Raw genomic sequence first — 10,493 nt, forward strand, 5'->3', positions numbered from 1 at the left:
TTCTTAACCGTGTATTTTTCGAATAATTGTTGGTTCCAAGCTTGGCTATGGTGCAGGCTATGGTGTTATGGTGAACTAAAGTATACCAGGTGTTTTTTTCTCTTTTTCTTTTTATGCAGCAAAATTAAAAAGCTATCATATCTTGGCCCTTGACGTTTTTTGCAGAGGAGGGCATTAGCCGCTAGCATTGTCAACAATAATTTCGTTAATTACCTAAGATGTGCTAATTAAATATGTATTTGCTATCTTTACTAAAGCATCTAAATAAAGATCATACTCGTAATTTTACGTTGTCCTGTGTTTAGCTATTCAGATTGTGGGGTTCTCACACCCGTACTCTTGAAACAAAGGAACGACAACACAATAGTGCAAACAATCACAAGGGCATTTTTGCACCTTTCCTAGATCAATGCCAGCTAGCCGAGTTGCTATCCACAAAACATGCCGATGGGCGCGCGACAAATCTAGAAGTCCGACTCACCGCGACCGGATAACGAGCGAATATGTTCGCCCCATGCTGGATCCCAACGCCTGGTCGTTTGCACGTACTGTCACGCGAACGGTGGCGCGCTCGAAGGCGGCCACGCGAGACGGTCTCGCAGAAGCACGGATCGGCGCACGCGCGGCAAGGCACGTCCGCACTGCTTGCTGCCCCGCACCCCAAGAGGAAACGCCTTGTCTTTCGGCGCCCAAGTAACCCCGCCTGTCGGCGGCGTTAGCAGCGCAACACTCGCGCCATCTCTCGTACTGCGCCTCAACCACTCCGACCGCCGCGGGCGCCAGGCCACGCGAGCCGTGCGGGAAAACAACATATCAGGGGACGCGTGAGAGTCGCGCATCCCCACAAGATTCACTCCACCCAATGTATACATCTACCGCTCAACACAGATACAAGTGACCTCAGATGGTGGTACATATACAAAAAGCAGGCATATCCGCTTCTACTCGCTTTCCAGTACACCAAAAGCGACGTGCGCGTGGTGTCGGATTGTTTCCAGGAAGCGAAGCCGAGCCACGTCTCTGCTTACGCCCCAGAAAGCAGGAGTACCGCGATCAGTGCAAACATGCGTGGACTGCGCTCGGCGATCTTTGTGATGCAGCCACTACTGCTGCGACTACTACTTTCGATGTGGCTGCGGTTTGTGCCTGTGGTAAAGCAGACAGATGGAATAGTCGACGCAGCCAATCCATGCGAACTCAAGGTGAGAGCCACTAACCCCCTCTCGTACGCAGACGGAAATTTATTTATTTACTTATTTATTTATTTATTTATTTATTTATTTATTTATTTGGTTGTAAATTAGCTCGTCAGCTTCTTTTGTAGCAGTTGAAGGACATGCAAAGGGATGAAGTGACTCTAGGTGCAAAAAAATAAAAAGAGTATTTAATTCTGACGCGTTTGAATTGATGGCAAATGTGTTAGCGTTGAGACACTTGCTTTAGAGAGGACAAAAATGCGCGGATAAGCACAGAAAGTTAATGAAAGAAATAGTAAAATACATTAAAAAAGAAAACCAGGGAAAACTCGGTGTTTATCATCGGACACAGTAACCATATGCATTAAGAAAGACATTAAAATTGTGACCACTCCCCCATTCCATTGTGGACCACTGCACAATCCGAGAACTTTTTCTGTGACTCAGTGCTCTTCTGAGGGTGCAGCTTCATCCGGAGGTGCAAATCTTGATTGAGACTGGTCACAGAGACCTGTCAATTTATGTAATTGCAGCCATTCGCTGTAACTTTCCGGGTTTGGCCTAGCGCCGCGCTAGACCAATGTCATTTCGTTCTCGTTTTACTGCTATGGTCATATTACGTCGTCAAAATTTCGACTATGCCAGCCTTACTCTTTTGTAATATTTTCAAGCCGGTTAATAAGCATCGGCCACCGATCGACGCACTAAAGTGCATCTACACAGATATATATGGTATAGAGCAACGTGCTTGAGGATGATGATTTTTATTGGTATCTCCTTTTAAACGCGGCAGCAACAAATGGCCACATAGCCTCCTTGATCTAAGCAAGTTCTGCTAAACTTACATGGTATGTTTGCGCCACTTGTTATGATGGGTCGTTCACGTTACGCAAGACGTTGCCGGCTGCAGAGAGAGAGAGAGAGAACTTTAATGAGCACCAGCAGTTTAGTCGGCTGGGCCTGTAGGCCTCCCACGATGGGACGTCGAGGTCTTGCCTCTTCGCCGCTTCGTCGGCCTGCTGGGTCGCCCAGAGTTGGTCGTCGAGATGGGAGCTGCGCAGGGCGGCGTGCCATCTCGACGAGAGGGTCACGGGATTAAGGAGTGGGTATTGATGTTTGCACTCCCATAGCATGTGGGGGAGTGTTGCTGATTGAGTTTTACAGATCTTGCACGTCTGGCTCGGGTAGATGTCGGGGTATATGGTGTGATAGTATGTGAGGGAGGGGTATGTATTAGTCTGTAACAGGCGAAGGGTGGTTGCTTGTGCTCTGTTTAACTTGCGAGGGGTGGGAAAGGTTCTTCTTGCGAGGTAAAATGACTTCACAAGGTCGTTGTATCTTGTAAGGCGGTCGCGTCCTGCGGGTGAACCTGCACCGTCTCCGGCACGGTTGACTAGTCCTCGTGCTACAGAGTGCTGCAGCCCCCCCCCCCCCCCCCCCAAAAAAAAAAAAAAAAACATTCGTGTAAGTGATTATTGCCGGGAAACGTTGTTCGGTATGGATTGAAAAATTCGGCCCTAGTCGCACATAACGCTCAATAAAGTGATGGATGGTTATTCAGCTGAGGGCTGTGCAAAGTAAGATTAAGGTTCTTAACCAGAGATCTTAAACGCTGCAGAAGCGCTATTCATTTGGTAACTCAGGCAGGAGTAGCTTTTATTGACGTTCGCAGGGCTGCCCTGCTTCCAAGCCGGGCTACATCAACGTTCACGTTCTCAGTCACAGCCACATCGACGCTGGATGGCTTCAGACTGTGGAGGTCATATATGAAACGTGTGAGTAATAACTTACTTCTTGTGCTGGTTGTATTCCTTTCCTAATCACGTAGTTCATCCGAACCATTAAACTTTCATCCAAAGGTCTATTTCAGAAGGTTTATCCGCTATGAAAATTCTTACCACTCGGATCTAACTTAAGAAGAAATCTATACCTGCAACCCTCCCTGTTAGAGTTAAAACACTTAAAACACTCACTTAAAATAAACTTGAATGGACTCAATTACGTTTTAAAAAAAAAGTCAAATCTTAGTGTCTACTGAGCGCAAATTTTCTATTTAACGCGTCGTCGCTTTGCAGATGTAGCTGAAGATCGAAAAGTGCTAACAGTCTACGCATCAAATTTAGAAACCCCGTATTACTCCACATTAAAAATAGACGTCACACTTTTGCAAACTGCAGTATTTGTAAATACTACAGCGCACATATATCATGTCATGCATTGCTCTGAAATATGCGAGCAATTTTTACTTAGTACTTTAACAAACTCATGTTAACAATGTAGGGAGAGAAAGGGTCTACAAAAAAGATGGAAACGAGATTATTACAATTCTCGAAAAACGAACGTCTAAGCCTGAAGAAAACGTTTCGACACACGGAGTTGTCTTCATCAGGGCAAAGGAACGACTTCACGTAAATTGCCTACCAGTATATTCACTTTTGTGTGATTTACACTCGCAAGCAGGCGCATTTTACAGATCATACTTGACAAACAGGGCTAGAACAGACTTTATTCACGTTAATAATTATTCACGTTCCTGTTAATGCACGCTATTGATATGTGTGTATACTATCTATATGTTATGATATGCTACCTCACTGTTGAGCAATGTATGGGTGACAGGGCCTTAGTCAGGCAGACAATATACTGCCTTTAGCCTTGCCATCCAAGACCTTCGCTGTGTCTAAATCAACGCTGAATAAACAAAGGGAGGCACCCCACGCACGACCGCTGACTCACAATTACAAGTTGTTGTTGTTGTTGTTGTTCACGTCTTGCTTTTGTTCTCATTCTCCTTCCTACGTGACAATGTTTAGGTTTAACTTCTCATCACTGATGTACCCGGCGGCTTCCGTAGCGCACGCGCGGCTATTTAGCTTTAGCAGAAGTTTTTGTGTGTCAAGTTCTTTAGTGCATAGCTTTTTAATTATGAGGTTTTACGTGCCAGAACCACTTTCTGGTTATGAGGCAGGCCGTAGTGGAGGACTCCGGAAATTTCGACCACCTGGGGTTCTTTAACGTGCACTTAAATCTAAGTACACGGGTGTTCTCGCATTTCGCTGTGCATATTTGAATGAGTGAAAAAAAAACTACACGAACCAGTGCTGAGTGCTCTAGAAAAGACTCTTTTCGGCCAAGCATCAGAATAGCACAATTTGTTCCCGAGAGAAGGCTACCTGTCAGTTCAATCAGTCTGGTCCCGCGCGGTTGCTCGCCGTGGTGGCTTAACGGCTATGGTGTTACACTGCTAAGCACAAGGTCGCGGAATCAAATCCTGGCCGTGGCGGCCGCATTTCGATGGGGGAGAAGTGCAAAAACGCCCGAGCATTGACTGGGTCCCGAGCATTGGGGCCACGCTAAATATTCCCAGGTGGTCAAAATTAATCCGGAGTCCCCCACCATGACGTGCCTAAGAGAGACTAAGAGAGACTAAGAGAGAGTGTCTCATAAAGGTCCCAGAAAAGAGAAAGGCGGTCAATTGGTTTTCACTTGTAAAATGTTGTTCGGTGTGTTGCGTTCAAAATGAAGGCGATCTGAAAATGACACTTGGGGGCGGGAGGGGGGGGGGGGGGGTATTCTAATGTGTAGACATAGCATTTCTCAAAGCTTGTAAAGAAAGACAATATTCTGAAAGCAAGCGAACAAGCTTAAAACATACCGTTGCCTAGAAGCACATGGCATAAAACCTAACGTGGTTCTTAGTACAACTGGTGCTAACAGCGATTTAAATTGTATATATAATTACTTTAGGAAGCACGCTAACCAGAGGGCTGCTTTTAGCGTAATTTGGAGAGGCTATACGTACATGTATCCCAGGAGACACCAAACGATGAGGAGTAGGGCTGGTTCCGACATCTCATGGCACTTTTGTACAATTGAAGAGCACAGAAGTTTTAGTGAAACGAACGACTGTACCCCTATTATCTGCTGGCGTAAACGTGACGGCGGCGGCATCACCTAACCGAAGTTATTACATTCTCGATTACGAGAGTCATCCAAAACAAGAGTGTTTCTATAGCATTGCTGTTAATCACGGTGTCGAGAAAGTTGCCGCTGACGGCGCAGCTGTTGTGTAGGGAGCCTTCCTGCGCACACACGCTCAACCGCCGTGCGCAGCTGTGCGTATGAAGACAGTTGAACACGTCCTTGTGTATTTTGATATCTGTATAACGGAGCCCGTCTCCGCTAAGCTAAACCCCTTTATCAGGTGCCAGAGTGCAAACAGGACGTCGCACATCTTCGCAGACGCGACGGCTATCTACGACACGACAACGTTCGCTCTGCTCCAGGAACCGAGCCGGCGTTTCGTTTCCGCCGAGAACGTCTTCTTCGCTCGGTGGTGGCGACAAAAGCCAGCACAAATCAAGGACGGCGTGCGAAAGTTAGTCCTCTCAGGTACGTGGCGTGAGTGAGTGAGTGAGTGAGTGAGTGAGTGAGTGAGTGAGTGAGTGAGTGAGTGAGTGAGTGAGTGAGTGAGTGAGTGAGTGAGTGAGTGAGTGAGTGAGTGAGTGAGTGAGTGAGTGAGTGAGTGAGTGAGTGAGTGAGAGCGCTTCTGCTTACAAGCGGCGCGACATGCGACCTTTCTTTTGAGTAAACACGCATTACGATCCGGGCACGCGACTGCGCGACCATTCCTCTCAGTAATGTGCACCCTTGTAGGGTGCAGCCGAGCTCACGGTTCTCCAGTTCACGGTATCAAGACATTCTCTCGCAGGACGTCTACAGTTCGTGGGAGGCGGATGGACGCAGAATGACGAGGCGGTGACTCACTACACCGCCATAATCGACCAGATGACGCTGGGACTTCGATTCCTGAACTCCACGTTCGGACCACAGTGCGGCTCGCCTAGTGTCGCGTGGCAAGCTGACCCGTTTGGACACTCCGCCACACAGGCTGCACTCTCCACCAGGGTGCGCAATGAACTGCGCTTGCAACCGATTTAATTCTTGAGCATAGTAATATAAAAATCGCTGGAGGAACTTGATGGCTAATGTGATTGCACAGAATACGATAGTTTAACACGGTAAATCGCACTTCTGGCTAACACTGACCGACTTTACAATGCATCTGCACAATGGCAGAGTCGTGAAGTCTGCGAGAAATTAGTTAGACATCCTGCTTCATGTAGGGGATCACGTTCGATTGGTTCTGTAGAGTGCATTATTGAAAACAACATAATTATAATTGTCTCGCCGAATCACAAACTTGATGGGGTCAATCTCATACCAAGGTCTTCTGCAAGCTATTTTTTGCTTAGTCGCTTCCTCATTGTCTCCGGATAATATTCATAAGCGGAATGCATTCAGGGCTATCGAGTTTCAGTTGTGCACAAAATCTTGCCAAATTTTTGCACGTACTATATAAAATATTTACACGTCAGGAAATCAATCAGACGAAAGTTTTTCGACTCACATGCGTACACCGATAAACCCTGGAACACCTGGATGCTCACTGGAATTACGCGAAAGACCAAAAACAATGTTGCTGTCTCCAGAGACAGAATTCACACGCACACGGTAACGTAACCATGCATGACCGTATCTTTGCAGATGGGCTTCAGCAGCGTCATGCTGGGCCGAATATCGTCAGACACCAAGAACGACTGGCAGAGCAATCGCCGCATGGAGTTCGTCTGGGAAACCGACAGCCGCGAACAAGGGGAGTCTGCTAGCTGATAAAAAAAAAAAAAAAAAATCTTTGTGCAAATATAGCCGACGTTCACTCGATACACATATATATAGTCAACAATGGTATTCCTAATTCTGTCGGACGTCACATAATGTAATTATTATTATTATTATTATTATTATTATTATTATTATTATTATTATTATTATTATTATTATTATTATTATTATTATTATTATTATTATTATTGCAATGCGAGGCAGAAGTCTGGCATAAAACAGAGCATATAACTACCAGGGCGGACAGATATAACAACACGCACTATCAGCGCTGAGGTGTGTCATTCTCTCTGTCCAGCCTGGTTTTTATGTGCGCTGCTTTATATCAAAACAAAGCGTCACTAACTAGCCCAAGTCGCCGTTTTAGTGCAGAAACCTGACGTCCTCTTCGTCTACCACTGCCACTGGCGATAATGACTTATATTGGCATCCCCTTCGAAATAGGGCGGCGACATATAGTCTCCTAGCCTGCCTCTATCTTCTTGATCTTTTCTCTCATCACCAAAACCCCTTTCTCTATATTGTACAGTTACTTATGCCTACAACGACTCATGTTCTATCGATCCATTGCCTGCTTTTTTCCATCAATGCTCTAAACCGCTCTTGCTTATCTCGACTGCTAACCAGTTAATGCTTCCATCCGCTTTGTATCTTAGCACTTATGGAAGGTAACCCTACGCATCTTCCTGGGTGAATATCATGGCACTCCAATGCGATATTCTGAGTCGTTTCCTAACTTTCGCTGCAGCAGACACATGCCTCATCCTGTTGCGAATATTGGCTCCGGCATGATTTTGTCCACATGCAGCCATCTCAGGACTCAAATAGCAAGGCACTGCCCTTTGTATAATCGTACAGATTTTCCATCCTGATTTCTTTCTTGCCATTCTTGTAAATTTCTATGGCTTTATTTTTGTTTCCTTCCTTTGCGTCCGATTTACCACCTCTGTTTCTCTTAGAGTCATTTTTATGACTCCCGGTTGTACAGTTACACTTTCAGTTACCCTGTGCTTGGTTGCCAATTTTCTTGATCTTTTCCTCTATTCTGTGTCCACGCTTTTGAGGTGCATGTATTCGTGAACTTAGTTGCTCATTTCTTTTCATCCTTGTTCCTTAGCCTTTCTTCAAAACACCTTTTTATTTTTATTTTTTTTTATTTTTATTTTTTGCTCGGCGCTTCCTTGATATCAAAAAAAGGCCCAATCCATGTCACCCTGCAGTGCCTAATTTCGGGTTTTTCCTCGGTTCTCTAATGTCAGTCGGCCCACCTTCCATTGCTCAACTTCCTAGCCCTGACTTTAAGCCGAGTTGCATTTGCGAACGCAAGAACGTTAAAACGAAGCACAAAATACATTTGCGACACACAGATGACACGTTCTAAATATACAGGGGAAGTGGCAAGAGAGAAAGAGAAGGTGCAACAACAGAGTGAAGGGAAGAGCAAGTGGAAAGAAGAAATTTTCATGTCGAATTGTCGAAATAGCGGGCAGAGTCGGAAACCAGCTATTAATGCGGCATTAATAGATGGTCGCTGTAAAATCTACGTTACACTGTAAAGCAACCTTTGCGAGCAAATATTAATCTCGCTATCGCTAAACGTTAAGATGACAGCGCGTGTGTCAGAAGTAAAACACGTTGCTGGGCTAGTTGGTGCATAGCTTTCAATAGACTAAGCGCCAATAGTGATGGCACACTAGGAAGGAACAAAGACAGAATTTCAAGCAGCTCAATACAGTAAATACGCCATCTCCGTCAGGCTGAAACGGTGCACCCCTCTGCCGACACCGTTACCGCTCTGGCACGATACCCCTGCACATACGTGACACGCTGCACATAGAAGCGCAGCGCATGTGGTGCTGGCACTTGCCGAGGGACGTAACGTTAAGACGGTGCCATTGCAAACAAGGTAACGGTGGTGCGACGGACGTCCCTGCACCATGACACCAGTCAGTAGTGCCAACCCCGAAAAAGCGCTGTTAGTGGAATGTAGCGTCCGTTGGCAAACGGCGTCCGAGAGCAGAAAGGCAGAAGAGCAAGAAAGACGACCGCAAGGAGCTTTTCTTTCCTTTTTTCTTTGTTTGTGTTCTCTGGCGCTATTTCTGTGTTGGGACAAACCAACTAGGCGAAGCACGCTCTGACGAGTCTCCCTATAACGGGACCGTAGTTTTCAAAGATCCATTTAAATTTACATCCTTTTTTTCTCTTTTTTTTTTTGTCATCCATCGCGCAGAGCGGCGCATTCCGGTGATAGAGGCTGCACAGCTTCGCCCGTACCAAAGACGTAGGACGAAAAGACAGCAGAATGAAAAGAATCACTGCGAAATGCCTCGCCAGCTGATTTTGAATACCGATGCAGATGTTTTGAAGACAAAGACTTCTTCACTAACTTCACACTGGTTTGGTGCATCTAGCTGGTATCTGGCTATCTTGTAACCACTTCCAGAGAAAAAAGGGTTAACCAAGTGTCGAGGCTAAAGCAGACAAGGTCGACGTAATTGGGCGTGAAATACGATACAAGTAATGTGATACAAATAAAATAAGAAATGTGTAAAGATTGAACATGAAAAAGAGACAGAAAGAGACAGAATAAAGGGACATAATCATTTAATCATCGAATCATTCGAATCACCGTGTACGTCGAGCTTGTCCTCTTTAGCGTCGAGCAATAAAATTGCACTTTGGAGCGTTGTAATTTCACACATGTAAAGCAATATCAATTACGGATAGCATCCTCAAAGCACAGGAGTGAGAAATTCGAGCCATCATGATGTTTATATTACCGGGAGAAATTTTTATCTGCAGCAGTGCTTGACGCAGGTGGTGACGATGGACACATTCTGGCTTGGGTGCCTGAGAACACGTACACGACGCCGCAGGCGATATGCTTCGGCTGGAATGACTGCCTGCGGCCCGGAGTAAGCAAGATCAAAAGAACGTCCGCGTTTACATGAATATGACCGTATCACATCATCGTACTCGGGCGAGGTATTAATGTTTAGGACGCCGTCACGCAAGTACTGACATTTCACATTCAAACACCGGCAAAATACATCAAAGTGACATGCTGTGAAATGACATGGGCTCTATGTCGCGTATAGTGTAAACGCAGTTAACGAGTGATGTAGAAGTTATGGCAAAAGGCGGCTGAAAGAACGGGTGCTATGCGGCACGCGTAGGGGTCAGTATTGGATTTAAAGTGTCGGAGAGAGGGTGTAAGTGAGGGAGTGACACAATGTGTGATTCAGTGAGAGAGTGAGTAAGTGAGCAATAGCGTTAGCTACGTGTACAAACTTGGATATGCTTTAGAGGTAACAATTAAAATACGAGAAAATATGTTAGTCTGCTGGCATGACACAAAGGCAATGCGAGTCTATAAGTTACCAGTCGAGTCCACTCATATGAGATTATCAGTCACTACACGAGTTTAAGATCATAATCAGCAGCCTCTTTCCAGTACACTGCAGCACGAAAGAATGTCCCAGCGAGCGACCTCCGATTACAACTGTCTTCCGTAGACTGACTCTATCTATAGGCTGCTTAAGTTTAATATGTATATATAAGTGTACAAAGAATCTCGGTTTGTATTCACAAAACTCTTGTCTGAAAAAGCGA

Source organism: Dermacentor andersoni, chromosome 9, assembly GCF_023375885.2.
Source record: "Dermacentor andersoni chromosome 9, qqDerAnde1_hic_scaffold, whole genome shotgun sequence".
Lineage (NCBI taxonomy): Eukaryota > Metazoa > Arthropoda > Arachnida > Ixodida > Ixodidae > Dermacentor > Dermacentor andersoni.